The sequence below is a fragment of the Sminthopsis crassicaudata genome, chromosome 5, assembly GCF_048593235.1.
Source record: "Sminthopsis crassicaudata isolate SCR6 chromosome 5, ASM4859323v1, whole genome shotgun sequence".
NCBI classification, from domain to species: Eukaryota; Metazoa; Chordata; class Mammalia; order Dasyuromorphia; family Dasyuridae; genus Sminthopsis; species Sminthopsis crassicaudata.
In genome coordinates, this window is record NC_133621.1 from 256,732,996 (window position 1) to 256,753,509 (window position 20,514).

Here is a 20,514-nt window from a genome sequence, read left to right on the forward strand (position 1 = left end):
TATAATGTGTTATGCTTTGGGTAGAAGATGGGGTAGAAGATAGATAGAGATAGATAGATTTTTTAAAAAAAAAAGAAAAAATATTACTAAGGAGCATATATCCTAATAGGAAAGAAAATGTGTATGCATATAGTCATGTACAGATTAAATGCAAAGTATATGTAAAGTAATTAGATAGGAGAAGGAAAGGTAACAAATATTTATTAAGTACCTACTATGTGCCAAGCACAGTACTAAGCTTTTTACAAATATTATCTCATTTGATTCTCCCAACAACCCTTGGAAGTAGGTATTGTGGAGGAAACTGAGGCAGGCAAAGGTTAAGTGAATTATTCAGGATTACACAGAGAGTAAGAATCTGAGAGTGAATTTGGACTCAGGTCTTCCTAACTCCAGGTCCAACATTCAATCCACTGCACCACTGGCAGCTGGGGTGATTAGAAAAGGTATAAAAAGAGTGATGTTTGGTCCATGTCTTGAAGATAGAAAAGGAGTCAGTGAAGCACAGATAAGGAAGGAGTACATTCCATACCATTGCAAAATCAGTGAAATAGGAGATCAGGTGTTATGTGTGAAGAATAGAGTTAAAACCGGTTTTAACTATAGAATTGTGACAAAGGAAATAACATAAAATAGAATGAAAAATCACACTGAGGTTGTGAAAACTATTAAAAACCAAATAGAAAATTTTATTTTTTATCTTAGAGGCAAAAGGAAACTAACAAGAAGGATAACATGGTCATATCTTTACTTTAAGAAGATTATTTTTGCAGATTTATATGGGATGGTTGGTGTAGGGACAATTTATATGGGGAATACAGCTAGGAAGCTGTTACCATGACTCAGATCAGAAAATCTTAATTAAGAAGCTGATTGTGTGATTAGAAAGAAAGGTTTAGATGGGAGAGATAATGTTGATATAGAATGGAGTAGACAATCATTTTTTCTGTGGTATGAGAGTATGAGAATATGAAAATAACTCAACCTCGAATGGTGTTATCCTTGAAAACGGGAATTTGGAAGAGGGATGAGTTGGGAAGGGAGTTGGAGAAGGAGAAAGAACATTAGTTATGTTTTGGATGTGTTAAGTACGAATCTATATGACTTTAATCAGAGTTTTTCTATAGAGTAAAAACACATGCATTTTGTGACCACTCAAGCTCAAGTTTCAGCAGCTCAAATACTTTTTTGTTTACTTTTTGGCTTATAGTTTTGATCCAGTGGGTATAAATTTCTGGAAATCTTCTTTTGGATGAGTAGGTTTTTGAAACACATACATTTGGTTTTCAGTGAATTATAGCAGCATTTATTACCCTTATGGCAGGATGATGAATGTACTTTCTTTTTTTATTATTAAAGACCTTATTTGTGGAAGAGCATAGCAAATTTAGTTACATTCAGTATATTGGCATATTTCAAATTTGAAGCTAGAAATGTAATTGGTATTTGTTGACTTCAGTAGCTGTAAAAATTCATTCCATTCACACTTTTTGGTGTCAAAGTGATGTATTCATTACAGATCAAAAATATTTTGTTGAGGAATAAATTGATGTCCATAAGTAAGGGTAAACTGTGCATTTTCATGTATGGATTGGCCTCTGAGATCTCTTGCAACATTCAAATTCTGTGATTCATGATACAACTATATCCATTTGATGGAAATGTATTATTAAATTGTGCATGGGAGACTTTGTGTTTTTTCATACTGAAAGAGAATTGAAGTCAAACCAGTTAATTAGTGTTTGCTACAACTCCCCAAGTAGTAATTTGTCTCTACCTCTTGCCTGAATATTTATGCTAATCCTTCAGTTATAAAGTGGCTATGTGAATTTGAATTTAACTAATTTGAATTCAGTCCAGTAAATGGTATGTAATTGTATGGGACAGACAGTGAGGGTTATAAAAATGTATAAAATTTGGTCTTTGTTTTAAACAGATGATTATTGTTACCAAGTAACAATTCATAACTCTTAGGGATTTCCCTCCCCAAATTTACATGTAGGTTCCCTTAAAAAACTATCCTAATTTAAAGTATTTATCCATTAAAATTCTTTATCCATTCAAAGTCATAGGTCATGAGCCCCCACTAGAGTATTTACTTTTATGCCTTTGGAAGTTTGCCAGAGGATACGATTAGTTAAAACCAAAGAAATTTAATGAACTAGAATAGTAATAAAATAGGAATAGAACGTTTACTCTGTAAACCTGGGGCACAGTCAACCACAAATCTGTTTTCATTAGAAATAGTGGGCACACATAGCAAATTAATTTAGAAAGATTTGCATGGAAGGGACAGGTGTAACAATGGTATATATTGGGATGGGGGCATATGTACAGAGCATGCATTTAGAGGGCATATTACACACATGTATATACATACAAACATCTATGTATACACATCTGTGTTACACATTGATTAATTATATGTTACATAAAATAACAATAATTTATATTATATAAAACATAACATTAATTATAGATAAAATATAATAACATGATTTATTAATGCATATTATATAATTTATATAATATATAAATTGTATTGTATTTTGATATAAGCATATGTTATAATACATACATATATGTATGTATATAAATAAATATGTGTATGTATGATTTTATACATGTATACATACACACACTCCCTCTAAATGTATGCCCTGTACATTTGCCCTCTATTCCACACATGAACTATTGCTATACTTGTCCCTTCCATGAATGCCTTTCTATACACATTACAAATATATACATATACATAGACACACACACATACATCTCCTTTTTCTTTCTCTCTTTAAATACACATGCACACACACACACACACACACACGGAGGCAGAATTAGCAGGTGTCATGCCAAAGATGATGCTCTGTCTTGATAGAGAGAAATAGACAGACAGACAGAGATACACTTAAGTTCTGCTGGGCACAAGGACCAGTGGTGACAAATCTGGAAAATTAGGAGAAAAAAATGTTTGGGAGACCGGGGGATGTTAGAGGGACCTGGGTTCACTGGCACATTTAGATTTGAAAAATGGTGGCAATATGGACACTCTTTTTGTTACTTTGTATGCTCATTTTTCTCCTAAATGATCTTCCCAGCAGAATCTTGATCCCATTGAGGTCAGTATGTTCTCTGGTTTTTATCTTAATTATGTCCTGGTTGTCTTTTGTGGAAGCTCTTAATAGAGAGATTAGACTCTTTAGTCCATGTGGGCTACATAAAGAATTGGCTTTAGAGTCAGGAAGAATTAAGTGGTTCACTGCCCTGAAGCAAGAACATTTCCTTCTCAATGACCCTCAGGCAAAACTCTAAGAACATCTACTGTTGATGTAGCCACTTATTTGCCTTGATATAGAGAGTTCCTGTGAAGGAATTTCCTCTATGGATAAAATCACTGGTCCCTTTAAAAAAAAAAAAAAAAAGATCCTTCTGGAGATAATTTATTTTAGGAGAAGGGAAAATTTATAGCATATGTAATGACTTTCTTTTTTTTTTTCCTACATATTTTGGTTTAATGGCCAGTTTCCCTTTCTTAGAGAATTATAAACTGGATTAAGAAATTGGCAAATGCTGCATCTGATAGGTATAATGAGATTTGGGATGTCTAGGAAATGTCTGGAGAAGACTCCATCAGTTAACATTCCTTATATTATAAGTGCAAGGATGTTCTCAGGGGTATGGTGGTTTTGTTCATTTGGCTAAAAAGTGTTTTTGAGGTGTGTGTGTGTCTGTGTGTTGTCTGGAGCTCAAGCAGGGAAATTTGCAAAGAGCAATGGAGGAAAAAGATAGAGGAGAGAGAGGAAAGGATTTAAAAGTGAGTGAAAGAAAATTGTATCTAAAGACATTTTGTTCAGATTTATTTTAATCCTTATGCCATTTTTATTCTTGCTGGTTAACTCTTTTAGTATTACTCTCTGACCTTGGCAGGTTTGGGAATGAGAAGTGAGAAAAGGCAACTTGGGGGGGGGGGAGTCAAGGGGAAGAAAAAAAAAAATCTTACTTGTGATTGCTGTACCAAATTGGCAGTTAAAATGCTAAACTGGCTTCACCTTTGCCCTTTATCTCATGGTTGCTCAGATCAATATAAAATTATAAAGCACCTCAGGCAACCCTCATAAGGATTGTTTTAGATCCATTTTGATTCATTGAAATGCTTGAAGCAGATTTTGTATCTGCTGAAATACTAAAACCATCCAATCACTTTTAAATATAATTTATTATTTCCACAAAATTAAGAGCTTTTGTCAGAAAAAGTCTCTTTCTCCCTAGCTTTCTATCATTTATCTATCTATCATCATAATAGCCAGCATTTATAGAGAGCTTTAAGGCTTGCCAAGTACTTTACAAGTATCTCTTTGATCCTTACCACAGTGTGAAGTAGGAGATATTATTAACCCCATTTTACAGATGAGGAACCTAAGGCAGATGAAGGTCAAATGACTTGCCCAGAGTTACATATCTAGTGGGAGGCAGGCTTTGAACACAGATCTTACTGACTACTGGCCCAGTATTTTATAATTTTAAAAAATCTATCTTTCTAATAATGCACATACATGCATGCTTTTATACATACATGTTTATACACATACATAGACATACACAAATATATGTATCTACACACATATATATACATGTATGTAAGATAGTGGTACAATGAATGGAACCCTAGGCCTGGATTCAGGAAAGCTTGAGTTAGATGTGGCCTTAGAAACTTACTAATTGTGTGACCAAGTAGGTTGGCCTCAATTATTTCATCTGTAAAATAGCTAGGGAGGGAAATGGCAAAACTACTCCATTTCCTCTAACAAGAAAACATATATTATATTATTATCTCTTCTTTGATTCATAAAAATAAACTATTTGATTATGGATTTAATACTATTAATATATAATGTTTTCTGTTTTCCATCCTTTCTTTATGGGATATATCTTCCTTTTATATCCTTCTCTATTCATGTTAAAAAGTAACTCAAAGTCATAAAGATTAGAATTGTTTTGGTATTGTCCTTTTCAATCCTTGTTGAAAAGAATGCTGTCACTTGTATTCTCAAAGTTTTCAGGATGATTATTGACACAAGGATTGCTGTACTAGGTCTGATCCACATTCCATATGTACTAGTCTTTATTAATAGAGGTTTTCGATTGATGTATTAAATGAAGGGATATGTGTGTGTGTATGCGTATCCATTCCTTTTTGATATTAACCTTAAGGCTTATGAACAACGTCCATATACTTTAGGATCTATGTATATAGTTAATCATCAATTTGTCAGAATCCTTTTTCAATCTCTTTACATCCATTCAGGCACAAATTCTAAGGGTTGATCATCACTCAAACTTTGTTTCCTGTTCTGAAAAATGATTATTTCTTTTATTTTTTCCCAAATGTGGCTTGCTCAACTTTTAAAGGATATCCCCTTGTCCTAACATTTCTGGATTTTCCATTTATGATTTCATGGATTTTTTTTTCTTCCTGTTTCCTCTTGGCCTTTATTTTTCATTCATCCATTCATTATTTATAAAGTCTTCACTGTATTTGGATCACTATGAGCAGTGCTCTGGGAATTTACAGAGTTTTGCTAATGACTCAATCTAATACAGAGACAATATTTGAGGATAAGTACATCATAGAGTGATAAAATCGTTGGGTTATATAGAGCTTGACTCTAAAAGCTTCATGGGAGAATTTGCATTTGAGGTGGATTGTGAAAGAAAGGGCAGAGAGAAGAAAGGCAGTTCCAGAAGTAGAGAACATCTTAGACAAAAGTTCAAAGATGGGAGAGTGCAAGATGGATTCATGGGAGAAAGGGATGAAGTAGGAAGAAGGGAACATATGAGTAATACTATTCTACTTTGGTTAGGGCTTTTAGTTCTTTGAGAGTAATATAACATAAAAATTGGCAACTTCAACATATAAAGAAGCTTTATGAACCATGGAATTCCTTTTGTAAAATAGTATTTTATTTTTCTGAATACATGCAAAGATAGTTTTCAATATTTACTGTTGCAAAACCTTGTGTTCCTCTTTAACCCTTCCCTCTTCCTCAAGAGAGCAAACAATCTAATATCAGTGAAACATCTTCAATTCTTCTAAACATATTTCTATTTGTCATGCTGTAAAGGAAAAATATTCTCAAAAGGAAATAAAAACACATATACACTCAAAACCTAGCAAACAAACAACAAAAAGGTGAAAATATTATATATTGATCAACAGTCAGTCTCCATATTTCTTTCTTTGGATGCAAATGGCACTTTCTATCACAAGTTTATTGGAATTGTCCTGAATCACCTCATTGTTGAAAAGAGCCAAATCTATCACAATTGATCATCATATAATCTTGTTACTGTGTATAGTGTTTTCTTGGTTCTGCTCACTTCATTTAGCATCAGTTTATATAAGTCTTTCCAGACTTTTCTGAAATCAGCCTGCTCATCATTTCTTATAGTCCAGTAATATTCCATTACATTCATATATCATAGCTTCTTTAAGCATTCCCAAACCGATGGTCATCCACTCAATTTCCAGTTCCTTACCACTACAAAAATGTACTGCTACACACACTTTTGTACATATGGGTCCCTGTGTCTCTTGAACCATGGAAATTTTTAACCAATGTCAATTAAACAAGTTAGGTTACTCTGTAAATGGTATGAATTTTGGATTGGTGGGGAAAGGATGTGAAAAGGAGGACTGTAGAGAATACATTGCAACAAAATAGGCAAATGGTAATGAGGGCTTATACAAGGGTAGTAGCAGGAGTACTATAGATAGGGGGGAATAGATGTCAGAAATATTGTTGTCATACCAGGCCTGTATTGTGTTTTTTCTGAAAGTTTGAGAGACTCCAGGATTCAGGCCATCTCCAAATCAAGTTAAAGGCATTTATTAAAATGTATGCAATGAATTGGTTAGCCTCCATAAAGCAGTTAGGAGCATAACAAAGCAAAGCAAAGCAAATAATAATAATAATAATAAGTAATTCTGATATATAAGATATGTAAATTCTGAGGTTACAGGAGAAGTTTGCTAACATGGGAAAGTTCTATAGTTTTCATGAAACTGTCAATGCAGTTACCCAGATTGCATACCAAAAAGCCAACTCAAGAGCTATTAATGTATGCTAATGATGTTATAATTAGCATAGGTTTACCCAAGGACATCAAAGAAGGGGAACCCTGCAGATGACATGTCAGAGGAAACCTTTATTGAGCTTTGTGCTCATTGGCTGATTTTTATGATATGTCTAAATCAAATGATATGGTCAGTAGGATATGCTGGCCTGCTTGTTGTTAGAGTGATTTCTGTGGTGTTTGGGCTTGGGGACAACAATTAGAGTCCTATCAGTATTTCACAGGTGAGATCTACAAGAATTAGTGATGGCTTAGCTAGTACTAAAATAACTTAGAGGATGTTATTGGTAGATTTTATGAAGACCCGAGGCTTTCAGTGGCCAGCAGGCTCAATATATGTGTCACCATTGCAAGCTAATGTGATCCTGGTGACATTAAGGGAGGCAGATTTTCCAGGAATAATAGTTTTGTTGTACTCTGCCCTAATAAGGTCTCCTCTGAACTATTGTGTTCATTCCTGGGCACTACATTGATAAGCTGGAGAATGTCCAGAGCAGGGCATCCAGAATGGTCAGATATCTTGAATCTGTGTCACATGAGGATAAGCTGAAAGAAAGGAGGAAAAGAGAATTTTCAAAGAGGACATTATTAATGTCCTTCAGTTTTTAAATGGTTATCATGAGAAGGAAAGATTATATTGTTTTTATGTGACTCCTGAGGGCAGAATTTGGAGCAATAAGTGGGAGGTACAGAGATGCCCATTTGGGTTTGAGGTAAGGCAACTTTCTAATAATTAGTGTGGTCCAAAAGTGGACTGAGGTGCCTCAAGTGGTGTTATTTTCCATTTTTTTCTGTCATCAAACAGAGGGTAGATGACATGTAGATGGGTCAAGTACTGTGTAGATTCCTTTCAAGAATGGATTCTTTTTACCTAATTCTCAGGATCCCATGAACTATGATTTGAATGATTCCTAGGAAAAGAAGAAATCGAATCATTTTAGATTTGCCTCTTCCAGTTGTCAAGTGCTCTATCCACAATCCTCTCTTCTTTCCTACCGTGGTTCTATCTCTCTTCAAAAAAGTTCCTGGACCTTGCCTAGTTCTATTGGGTATTTTTTAAGGTGCAGAAGAACAGAATCATGTATTATAAATTTGCAAGCTCCTGTTGTATCAATTTTTTTAAAGAAGGGAATAAGCAAAAAAAAGTTTTTTAATATCTTCTTTGATATTTGTTAACATTTTTGATGTTTTTTCAGAGGCAGAACTCATTATACAAATTGTCTCAAGAAAAAGATGTCTATAATATTTCAATTGATTTCATAGATGGTAACCAATAGCAAAGAGTTCATCTTGGAACATATTGCTTTGGGCTTTGCTATACCTAAAGGCATTTTTATCTCTTATTCTTTAAAAAAAATACCACATTTCTTGGTATTCACTTTTATTTTCTTTAGACATATAATGGCTTTTAGTAGTAAGGCTGTCCAAGATGGACTACACCAAGATAATAGTTAATTAGGGGACTTTTCTGATAATGCATCATTAATCACTAAATTTTAAATTGACATACATTGATTCTTTGAGAGGCACCATGGCACAGTGAATAGAGAGCTGATTTAGAACTCAGAGTCCCTCCACTGGAACATACAGACTTCTTGACAGCAATCAATTCACTTTTAACTCTCAATGTTTTATATACCTTTCTAAGACAAGAAGTAGAAGAAAAGGTACCAATGTGCATCATGGAAGACATTCCTTCAACCAGATATTCTCTTGGCCAGTGAAATTATATCTCCAGTAATTATCCCAATTGATGATCCCTTACATTTTTGTATATCTCTTGAATTATCTTAGGAAGATCCTGATGATCACTTGGCAGGTACCAGACACTTTCTTAAGCTAAACTGCCAAGTATTCAATCTCTACTACCAATAATGCAACTTTCATGGATTGCCTGCTTTGTTTGAATTATGCTTGCCTAAAAGACTATTTTATGTAAAACTCATACAAGGCAAGCACTCATATGGTGGTCAAAAGAAATAATACAAGGACACTTGCAAAGTCCCTAAAGAACTTGGGAATTAATTGTGAGACATAGGAGACAATGGCATAGGACTACCCAGCATGATGTGCTTTATCAAAGAAAGTTCTGTGCTCTGTGAGAAAAACAGAATTGAAGAATCTCAAAAGAAATGTGAAAAGCCCAAATTTAGAGGATTTATCCCAATTGTTCAAATGGACTATTTGTGCCCAATTTGTTATAGAGCTCATATTGGTCTGATCAATCACAGTCGGACATGCTTTAACTTGATCCTAATATGATGATGTCATTTTTGTCTTCTTTAAGATTGAACAATAACAACCAATTCACCAGTATAATTTGTCATAATGAATATATGTTAAGGGACAGGTCAATTCTCCTAGAGCCTCCACAGTTATGGATCATAACATCTGAAGGAATTGCAAGGCCGCCTCTGCTGACACAAGTGTTGCAGACTGGGAATGAGATAAATTGGAGGCAGAGGGAAGAGGAGAGAGGTCAGATAATGCAAAGGCCTCTCAGTCTCCTTGTATCATCCTCTCACAAGAGGAGATCCATTCTGCAGGTCTGGGTTGTATCTCCAGCAGCCCCTATCAGGTGGCTCCTGTGTGTTCCAACAGCTGTCCTATATTCCAACAAATATAACCCTCCTACTTTTCCTGCATAACAAGCCTTCCCTTGTAGTAAAGATTGTAAAACAAAAGCATATGCACACAAACATAAACTTTTTTTAAACAAATCTAATTAACATGTCCATTGCATCTGACTACCTATACTACATGCCCCACTGCCTGTCCAGCGGCAGGAAAGAGGTAAATTTTATGCTCACCTTTTCCAGGGCTAGACAAATCACTATAATTTTCAATTTCTTTTTCTTTTTCTCTCCATTGCTATTGTTGTAATCTTTGTGTAATCTAGTTTTCCTAACTTTGCTCATACCAAGCAGTAATACATTAATACAATAATCACATTCTTTTGAGAGTTTCTTTTTTCAATGCATATTTGGGCAAATCCTCCCATGGTATCTTTTCATGCATTGACTCATGAATATAGGAGTTCCCATTTTGGGTTTCACATATCCCATAGAAGAATTTCATTCTTCTCTAGATCATACTTTTAACTCCTGAACTTTCTCTATAATACTTCATTTATTTATTCAATAAACATTTATTAAACATTTATGTTCCAGGCATTGTGTGAAGCCCCCAAAACTGCTTTAGCTTGGAAGCTCACTCCATTGCTGGATTTCAAACACTGCAAGTGCTCCCTGCTTCTGTGGTCTTTCCCTCTAATTGGCTGATTTCTCTCAGAGACCTCTTTCCCTACCCTTTTCAGCTCTTTTTCAAACACTGACTAATCTATTAGAATGCAAAGTCCTTGAAAGCAGGTACTCTCTTTCTGTATTTATATTCCTAGTTCTTGGCATGGTTCTTGGCATGTTGTTCAGTTATTTTCAATTTTGTCTGACTCTTCATGACCCTGTTTGGTGTTTTCTTAGCAAAGATACTGGAATAATTTTCCCATTTCCTTCTCCAGCTCATTTTAAAGATAAGGAAACTGAACCATTCTGGAGAGCAATCTGGAATTAGGCCCCAAAAGTTATCAAACTGTGCATACCCTTTGATCCAGCAGTGCTACTACTGGGCTTATATCCCAAGGAAATACTAAAAAAGGGAAAGAGACCTGTATGTGCCAAAATGTTTGTGGCAGCCCTTTTTGTAGTGGCTAGAAACTGGAAAATGAATGGATGGTATATGAATGTTATGGAATATTATTGTTCTGTAAGAAATGACCAACAGGATGAATACAAAGAGGCTTGGAGAGACTTAAATCAATTGATGCTGAATGAAATGAGCAGAACTAGGAGATCATTATACACTTCAACAACAATACTATATGAGGATGTATTCTGATGGAAGTAGATATCTTCAACATAGAGAAGAGCTAATCCAATTCCAATTGATCAATGATGGACAGAATCAGCTACACCCAGAGAAGGAACACTGGGAAATGATTGTAAACTGTTTGCTTTTTTTGTTTTTTCCCCAGGTTATTTTTACCTTCCTAATCCAATTCTTCCTTTGCAACAACAACAACAACAACAAAATTCGGTTCTGCACATATATATTATACCTAGGATATACTATAACATTTAATATGTATGGGAATGTCTGCCATCTAGGGGAGGGGGTGGAGGGAAGGAGGGGAAAAATTCGGAACAGAAGGGAGTAAAAGGGATAATGTTATAAAAAACTACCTATGCATATGTACTGTCAAAAAAATGTTATAATTATAAAATTAATTTAAAAAAAAGATAAGGAAACTGAAGTAACCAGAGTTAAATGACTTGTTCAGGATCACACAGCTAGTAAGTAATTAAGGCCAGGCTTGAACTCACAAAGATAATTCTTCCTAACTCCAGTCTGAACATTCTATATACTGTGCACGTAGTAACATATGGTAAGCACTTAACACATGCTTCTTGATTTGATGAAACATGTAACAGACAGTTTAAATAACAATTTCTACTAGCCAAAACCAGATGAATATTAACCTAGACTTTGCTCATTCCAAGCAATGATATTTTAATATAATAATCACATTCTTCATATTAACCTAGAAAAAAAGTGACATTAACCCAATAAAGATCTCTTCAGTAACCAGAAACTCTGAATTGATTTGCACTCAATGAAATTAGCATGCCCTCTGTGAAGCATATCCCATCCTTGCCAAAATAAGGATTCCCACAAATTGGGATTCTAATATTGTTTTCATTCTAATCCAAAGTAAGAAGTAACCTAGAGTCTGGACATGAAATGTAGGTTTTTCTTTCAAAAACTATTTCAATCATAAAGCTAATGACTGAAAAAGAATGAGATCAGCTCTCTGTAATTGATATTATTTTGATAAATACTTTGCAACTTTATGATACTGAAAATCATTATATATGTAATAAAGATTTCTTTAATGATACTTTCTCCTCCTATTACATTTAGTGGGGCTATAGGAAATTCTATTGAAAACAAAAACTGCTGGGACTAAAGAAAATTAAGAACAACTCCTTTATTGTATACTCAGTGCCTCTGGTAGCAGAGATGAATTGGAATGTGCTAGGGAGAGGGCAACAAAGCAGAGACTGATTATGCCAAAGGAGGACAGGATGAAGAAATTGTGTGTGTGTGTGTGTGTGTGTGTGTGATTTTGGGAATAAATATGAAAACACTTAAAGGCTAGGAGAACGATATACACAAGAATTCATTAAGGTCATCAAAAGAGAACACTAAAATGTATTTTCTATAAAATGTACATATACACACACACTGCATAAAGTATTTTTCCATTTCAGTGGGGCCTTTGGTCTTACTCAGCCATCTATCTCTATTCATGATTGACTAGACTGCTAACTTTGGACAGCCTTTGGATCTTTGGCAATAGATTGTCCTTAGTAATCCCTGATTGATAATTTACAGATACTATGAATATTATCTGTTACAATTGTGATTTTTCTGAGTTTCTATGTGCTGTGATTCACAGCCGTAGGCAACAATAGAAGAACCTGTTTATTGTGGGTTTTCAAGGTTGGTTGTGGGACCTTTGATTTTATTAAATCCATGAAACATGCCAGGGGGCCTTACTTGAGATCTTTTTTTATTGTGTGAAAACTAATCAAGCATACAAATTGTCCATTGACTATCGCTTGATATAGTCACAAGATTGAGCCAATTTCTTTGCCGATTATAAATCTCTTTCGTGGTATCTTTTTCACAATATCTTTTAGATAGTTGAGACTGTGGTGTTCTTTGCCTGATAGCTAGTGTTTTATTTTTAAAGAGAAGAAAAACAAGATTAATGGTGGCAGAATTTAGGCAGACATGGAAGGGGCATTGAAAAAAAGCATTTTCTTTGCTTAATAATAATAATTCTTAACATTTATATAATATTTTAAGGCTTATAAAATACTGTACAAATGTTATATCATTTTTCCTCACATCAACTCTGGGAAGAAAACTCCGTTTTATTTAGAGACGAGGACCCTGTATTAAATTGAAATAAATTACTTGGACCAGGGTCATTTAATTAATATCTCAAGTTGGATTTGTACTGAGGTCCTCCTGATTTGGGGCTTGGCACTTTATCCACAGTACCCTCTAGCTTACTAATTAAAGACTAAGGACTTGGGATTAAGTATTGTTCCTTGATTCGTGTTTATTTGCTTGCTTTTTGCCAGTGGTTACTAAGCTTATTATTTTAAAAAAGCAAATATGTTTCACTTGATAACTTTTGAGGTCTCATCTAACTCTGAGATTCTGTGTCTCTGTTACTATAAAATATGACTAAAGTATTCTTAAATGTAGAAAGCAGAAGGGATAAATTTAAAGAGTCACTTGTATAATGCAGAATAAAGTAAGAATGATAAGCACTAGCATACATTCATACATATATATATATGTGTGTGTGTATACACATTTATATTAATAAGATGGTGCTAAGATAAACCAAAGTAATACTAAATGAAGGCAATTCTTATAGTAGAAATATGTAAAATTATGTGTAATAACAATTCTACTTGGAGTCCCTTTGTCATTTGCTTTTGTTCCTTTGTTTTTCTGTCTTAAAAGAAGGCTGGGATAATGGGGGAATGCCTGAACATCAGTATGATGTAAAAATCAAAGATGAGCAACAAGTGGTACTGTAGTACACCGAATACCCATCCTGAAGTCAGGAAGAGTCATTTTCTGAATTCAAATCTGGCTTCAGACAGTTTCCTAATTGTTTGACTGTGAGAAAGTTACTTAAACCTTTTTGCCTCAATGTCCTCATCTGTAAAATAAGCCAGAGAAGGACATGGCAAACTACTTTAGTATCTTTACCAAAAACACAAGTAGAGATATGAACATATATAGCTGAAAATGACTGAATGACCAAAATAACAGCAAAACCCAAAGATATCAATAAAATGTACTTTGCAGATAAACATAGTTAATGTTCCACTGTTTTATTAACTATTTTATTTTTTATTAAATCTGTATTTTATTAAGTTTTCATGGTCTAGAAAATAAACTTATAGAAGGGTTGGGGATTGGGCATGACATTTCATTGGTGAAAGAAGTGCCTGCCAAAAGGATTTGTTTGCCAAATAGAGGTGCATACTTTCTCAATAATTTAACTGGACCTTTATTATCATACCATATTGAAGTTGTGTTTATTTATAGAGATATCAAGGAAAGGAAATGACTTGCGATTTCATTAATATGGGGATATTCCAGGTGAGAAAACGTATTCTGTGAATACAGGTTGGTGGACATCCAAACTTTTAAAGTCTTAGAGACTTGAGAGATTGTCATCAAGTTAAGAAGACTTTGAGCCCTTATCATGTTCTAAAGAATTGTCTAAAAACAATCCCACTTCTCATAATAACTATATAAAAACAGGAGATATACATATATATATATATATATATATATGATAAACTGGAGATAATCTCAAAAGAAAGATACTGTAATTAATGAAGACTGGGAAAGATTTTTCATATGAGATGAGACTTTAGATGAGGCTTGAATAAAATCTGGGAAACTAGGAGGCAGAAAAGTGTTGGCCAGTATAGATCAGAGTGGATATTTGAACCTAGGCCTTTCTGGTTCAAAAAACAGATCTCTATCCTCTGCCTCACAGTGCCTCTAAAGCTAATAAAAATAAGAGGGGTAGACGAGTAGCAAATGTTCCATCATTTAATTTTGCAGTAATAATAAAATAAAAAGATAGAGACATTATCTCATAACACAAGCAGTTAAATATGTAGCGGTAATTTTATGTTCTTGAGGGATTAATTTTTAAACATAAATGTGACATTTTCTCACCTCTCAGGTTAACCAGCTGGTGGTTGCCTATATGTCAAAAATGTTTTCTTACTATTTAAAATAAGCTTCCTTACATTGTCTCAACCCAGTACAACTTTTCTTCATTACGTCAACCACAGAATGAGGATAGATAGTAAGTCTTTTTACAGGCCCTTCTTATACTCAATCAATAAACAAGACATTGTGGGAAAATGGCCAGATCTTACTGGAGCTATTTAATAAGCTCCTCCCATCATTTTTCAGGCCTTTCCTTTCAAATTGCAGCCCATGGCATGATATTAACTGATAGCTTTTTGTCTGGAGATAATAAAGATCATGTTTCTCTGAAATGTATGGATTTTTACATGGCCTTTAAAATGGGAATTTTTGATCTTTTCAGAATGTGGGCTTTGATCACCCGCAGTGAGATAAAGGTTTGTAAAATGACATTGAAATATCATAGTAAGGTTGTTGCATGAATATTGATATTCTAATGTGACTGTGGACAATGAAAAGTGGGGAAATTAATTCATCCAGATGCCTTGCCCATACACATTTGTTTATTCAACAAATGATGTCAGACATCTAGCTACCAGGAAATGCTTTCATCTGGGTACTTTGAACACAGGTGGATATAGCCTAATTAATAGCAACCTAGAAAATGACTGGTAGCCTTTTAGTCAGATATTAACATGGAAGGTACCAATTTTTAAAGAATGAAAAATTGCAATCACAGAGAGGACGGTGAAAGGACATATAATTCTGAAGAGCATGAGTAAAATGTAGAACCTAGAAATTGGGGTGGAGGGGGCAGCTAGATGGCACAGTGGATAGGGCACCAGCCCTGAATTCAGGAGGACCCGAGTTCAAATCTGATCTTCAGACACTTAACACTTCCTAGCTGTGTGACCCTGGGCAAGTCACTTAACCCCAGCCTCAGGGAAAAAAAAAAAAAAAAAGAAAGAAATTGGGGTGGAAAGAAGCAAAATGAGTTCTTCCTTCATCACAGGAAAAGGGGATAGACTGGATATATAGCTATTTCTTAAAAGATTTAAAATTCCCTTTAGTGATGTAATTAATTAAACAAACAGTTGTTAAGTTCCTACTCTGTATTGGGCACTATGCTAGATGCTTGGGATACAGACACATGACGGCTTACCAATCCATTTAAGTAAGTCCATAAGTCTGGCATAGATGCTCTTGGCTTCCTTTTATTCTGACATCATGAACATTCATGTCTGTTTTTTCTGACCCTAGCTATATGTTAACTTCTAGATTAGATGATTTCCAAGATTTCTTACCATTCTGATGATCTCTAAGGCTGTAGAAAGTGAACACTGTTCCCCTTGTATGAGACCTTGAGAAAATTAGGTTGCATAAAGGAAATGAAATAATTTCTTTTTCCTACTTTATATTCCTTATTCATTTTTCTTTGCTGACTACCCTTCCAAAAGTATTCTGATTCTTTTGTTCTTAATGCCTTAAAAAAATACTGATAAAGGGAGGAATGGAAGGAAGCTGGCTATTTAGAAAGAAAAAATGTCATCAGAAAACATTTAAGTTCTGTGGTTCTTGTCATTTAAATACTTTTTTCCACAAATAATCTTGTTTTTTCTATATATGACTCTTTCAAATTGGTATAACAAGTTTATTCCCATTTTACAGTTGTGATAATATAGGCAAATGTGGTTGGAAATAGCATGACTTTTGTGAGCATAGTTTAAGATTTGCAGGTTTAACTTGAGGTTTAAAAACAGTTTAACAATATAGTATAATCAGAGCGAGAGAGAAAGAATGGCAGCAAGAGCGAGAGCACAAGAGTGAGCGAGAGCGAGAGAGAGAGAGAGAGAGAGGAGAGCGAGAGGGAGAGAGAGAGAGAGAGAGAGAGAGAGAGAGAGAGAGAGAGAGAGAGCGAGAGGGAGAGAGAGAGAGAGAGAGAGAGAGAGAGAGAGAGAGAGAGAGAGAGAGAGAGAGAGAGAGAGAGAGAGAGAGAGAGAGAGAGCGAGAGGGAGAGAGAGAGAGAGAGAGAGAGAGAGAGAGAGAGAGAGAGAGAGAGAGAGAGAGAGAGAGAGAGAGAGAGAGAGAGAGGGAGAGAGAGGGAGAGGGAGAGCACATAAACATAAGAAAAAATATTGATTTTGGAGTTTTGGTGGACTGAAAATCTATTTAGTTTATATATATATATATATATACATATATATATATGTGTGTATATATATATATATGTATATATATATATATATATATATATATTTGTTATGTGAACATGGGCAACTCTCTTGATTTCTGTAAGTCTCAGTTTCTCAAATGGAGGTAATACTCCACATTTGAAGTACTTCACAGAGTTATTTTTATAATCAAAGCAAACACTATATGTAAAGCACTTTTCAAAAGTTTAAAATGTTTTACAGACATATTAACAAGTACACTGTAATAGAAACAGAACATATGTAACCATAGCAATAATAAATGCATTCTTTTTTAGTATTTAAATTTTCTTTATAATGGATTTTTATAAAGGAGAGACTAGATAAAATTAATATTGCCATTGATATCTCTGTGAATTATGTACTTTGTGAATTTATCTTATCATAATTGTTAGAATTACTGACTCAAGATGATCAATGTTCAGATTTCTCCTCAAATGCTTACTAGTTACGTATATGGCCCTTTGCAAATGACTTTACCTTTCTGGACCTTAGATTCATCATTAATATAATGAAAGGGTTGAATATGACCTGAACTGTAACCCTGGGTTCTTTTGAGATACAAAAGGGTATTTGAGTGTATAGTCATGAAAACAACTTAAAGCATTGTCTTTGCATCCATTGATTTAAGAAAGCATTTTTAAAGAAGTGCTACATTTTTTTTCTCCGTAGATATGACTAAATGCTTTTAGAGAAAAGCTATTTATGAGTTAATAACATCAAATTAATCAAGGTTTTGTGCCAAAAGAGAATCTCTCTGCAGGATGAAATAATGAGCCACATCCTAGGAGGATAGATGAGAAAACTTTGGAAATATAGTTCTTTAGTTTAAATTGGAACCTGCACCTGTAAAGTATACTGTCAGGAGTTTTGAAATTGTTACTATTCTCATAGTGTTCTAAAGAGACAGGCTTCACATTAACAAGATCATCAAGGCCAGAAAGTAGTTTGCAGGTTCCTGGGAAGCTGCTTGTAAGATTGGTCAAGATACCAGGTGTTGCTGGTAGGGGAGTAGAGGAAAAATATGTTCCCCAGTTTGAGTAGAATGTTTTATTGGTGTTTGCTGAAGAGAGAAGCAATTTTTGTAACTGTAGAAAAAGGTCAATTCCTCTTTTTCACTCTGCATGTATATGGCTGTGTGTATGTATATATGTGCTTTAACACTTAAATTTGCTTGATCATAGTCCTAATTATTATTTTTTTATGACAGTCATTACTTTAAAAGTCCAGAATTATGATTTCTTCAGTGTAGAAAACTTATCCAGTTTGTTGTGCTACCTATATGGGTTATCTGAAAGTAGCTAAGTGGTAGATAAAATGTGCTAGTCCTGGAGTCAGGAAGACATCTCCCTGAGTTCAAATCTGATCCCAGACTCTTACTAGTTTGTGACCCTGGGTAAGTCACTTAAACCTATTTGCCTCAGTTTCCTCATCTGTAAAATGAGCTGGAAAAGGAATTGGCAAACTATTATCTTTGCCAAGAAAACCCCAAATGGGGTCATGAAGAGTTAGACATGACTGAAATAAATGAAAAACAGGATACAGAAAAATTAAATAAATTAGCCAGGATTACATAGCTACTGTGACTCACAGGTTGGACTTGAATTCAGTTCAGTCCGATTCTTATCCATTATGCTATGCTACCCCCTTCAACACTGCTTTTTAAACAAAAGATATAATCCTGAATCTAGGAGGACAAATTGCTTATATTTTGAATTTTTGAATGAGAGTCCACTCAATCAATTTTTATAGTTTTTTTAAGTATTATTATTATAAGATCATTCGTAAACTATTAGATTATGTAACATAACGATAAAATCTAATATTAATGAACTTAATAGTTTTTATTTCAAAATGCCAAGTTATTCATTAGTGTTTTTCTTTGCTTGTACACTAAATTAAAAAAAAAAAAAAAACAAACACTTGGTGTTTGTTAATAAAGTGCCAGCCATAGAACATAATCTAGTATGAAGCAAGCATGCCTCGAATCCTTTCCAAGATGGATTATAACTAGAAGTTCTAGAAATATTTCCCAACATTTTTCATCTGTGATGGATTGCCTCTAGCATAATAAAAACAGGAGAGGGACACTAGGAAGCTCTTAAAGATTTTCCTATAGCACACCATGTCTTCACAATCACACTATTCACTGAGTGATACAGAGAATGTCATATCTCACTGTATACAATTTGTTAACTTCCCAAAATCTTTTGATGGAACAAAATTCAGTCTTAAAGGCTGCCTAAAATATTTTATTTTTTAACTTAATAATATTTTTATTGTTTTAATTATATGAAAAGATAGTTTTCAACATTCATTTTTAGAAGATTTTGAGTTCCAAATTTTTTCTCTCCTCCTCCCTTACCTCCTCCCTCCTCGAGACAGCAAGCAATCTGATACAGGTATACAATATACAATGATTTTAAAATATTTCTATAAGGGGGGCAGCTAGGTGGCACAGTGGATAGAGCACCAGCCTTGAATCCAGGAGGACCCGAGTTCAAATTTGATCTCAGACACTTAACACTTCCTAGCTGTGTGACCCTGGGCAAGTCACTTAACCCCAGCCTCAGAAAAGAAAAAAAGAAAAAGAAATATTTCTATAAGGACTATCCTCAAATCAAGTCTTCTGCATGTATGTTAATATCACACCAGCCTATGATGATTATTATATTTAGATCTCCAGAGAAGGAGGCACTTGTGAAGTACCTAATTTGGGTCAGGGATTGACTTTTTATACAATTATTTTTAAAATGTCATTTAATGATAATATTTATTGATGTATTTCAACATTATCTGGGGCATATATAAAACAAAAAATGTTTGTTGTTGTTATTTTAACCAGTGCCATGGAAGATGCCCCATGCAGAGAAGGAATAGAAAAAACATTCTCTTGAAAAGACATGATTCTCTAAATGTTCCTGTGGTAAATGATATTGAGCTAATTGTATCAAGAAACTATAGTATTTACTAAATGGAATCTATAATAATTTAAAGAGATCGGCCTAGCCATCTATGATGGATGAAAAATACATCCCTAGTTGATGTATGGTTTGATAGGCAGCCCTCTGAATATGGCTTAGGACATTGAAGATATATGATGAATTAGACCCAGATTTTAATAGAAAGATAGTACTAGATTTGATCTGATTTGAAAATTCTGCTTCATATGCAGCAGTTCTTGTCACTATACTTCCAATCCTTAGCTCAGTGTTTTATATGTGGTAGGTGCTTGGTAAATGCTTGAATATTAAATGGAAAGTTGCTCATTGCCTCAAACTCCCATCTTTTTAATGCTAGTCGGCTGCTAATGAAGCAAAATGGCTGTAAGCCATGGAACACTTTGATGTCA

The 20,514-nt window shown here is 34.3% G+C and overlaps 1 protein-coding gene across 1 annotated transcript in view; it reads left to right on the plus strand.

Annotated features, from left to right (window-relative positions):
- The window catches only part of ACSS3 (acyl-CoA synthetase short chain family member 3), a 245,851-nt gene that overhangs the window by 94,392 nt on the left and 130,945 nt on the right, over positions 1-20,514 (plus strand).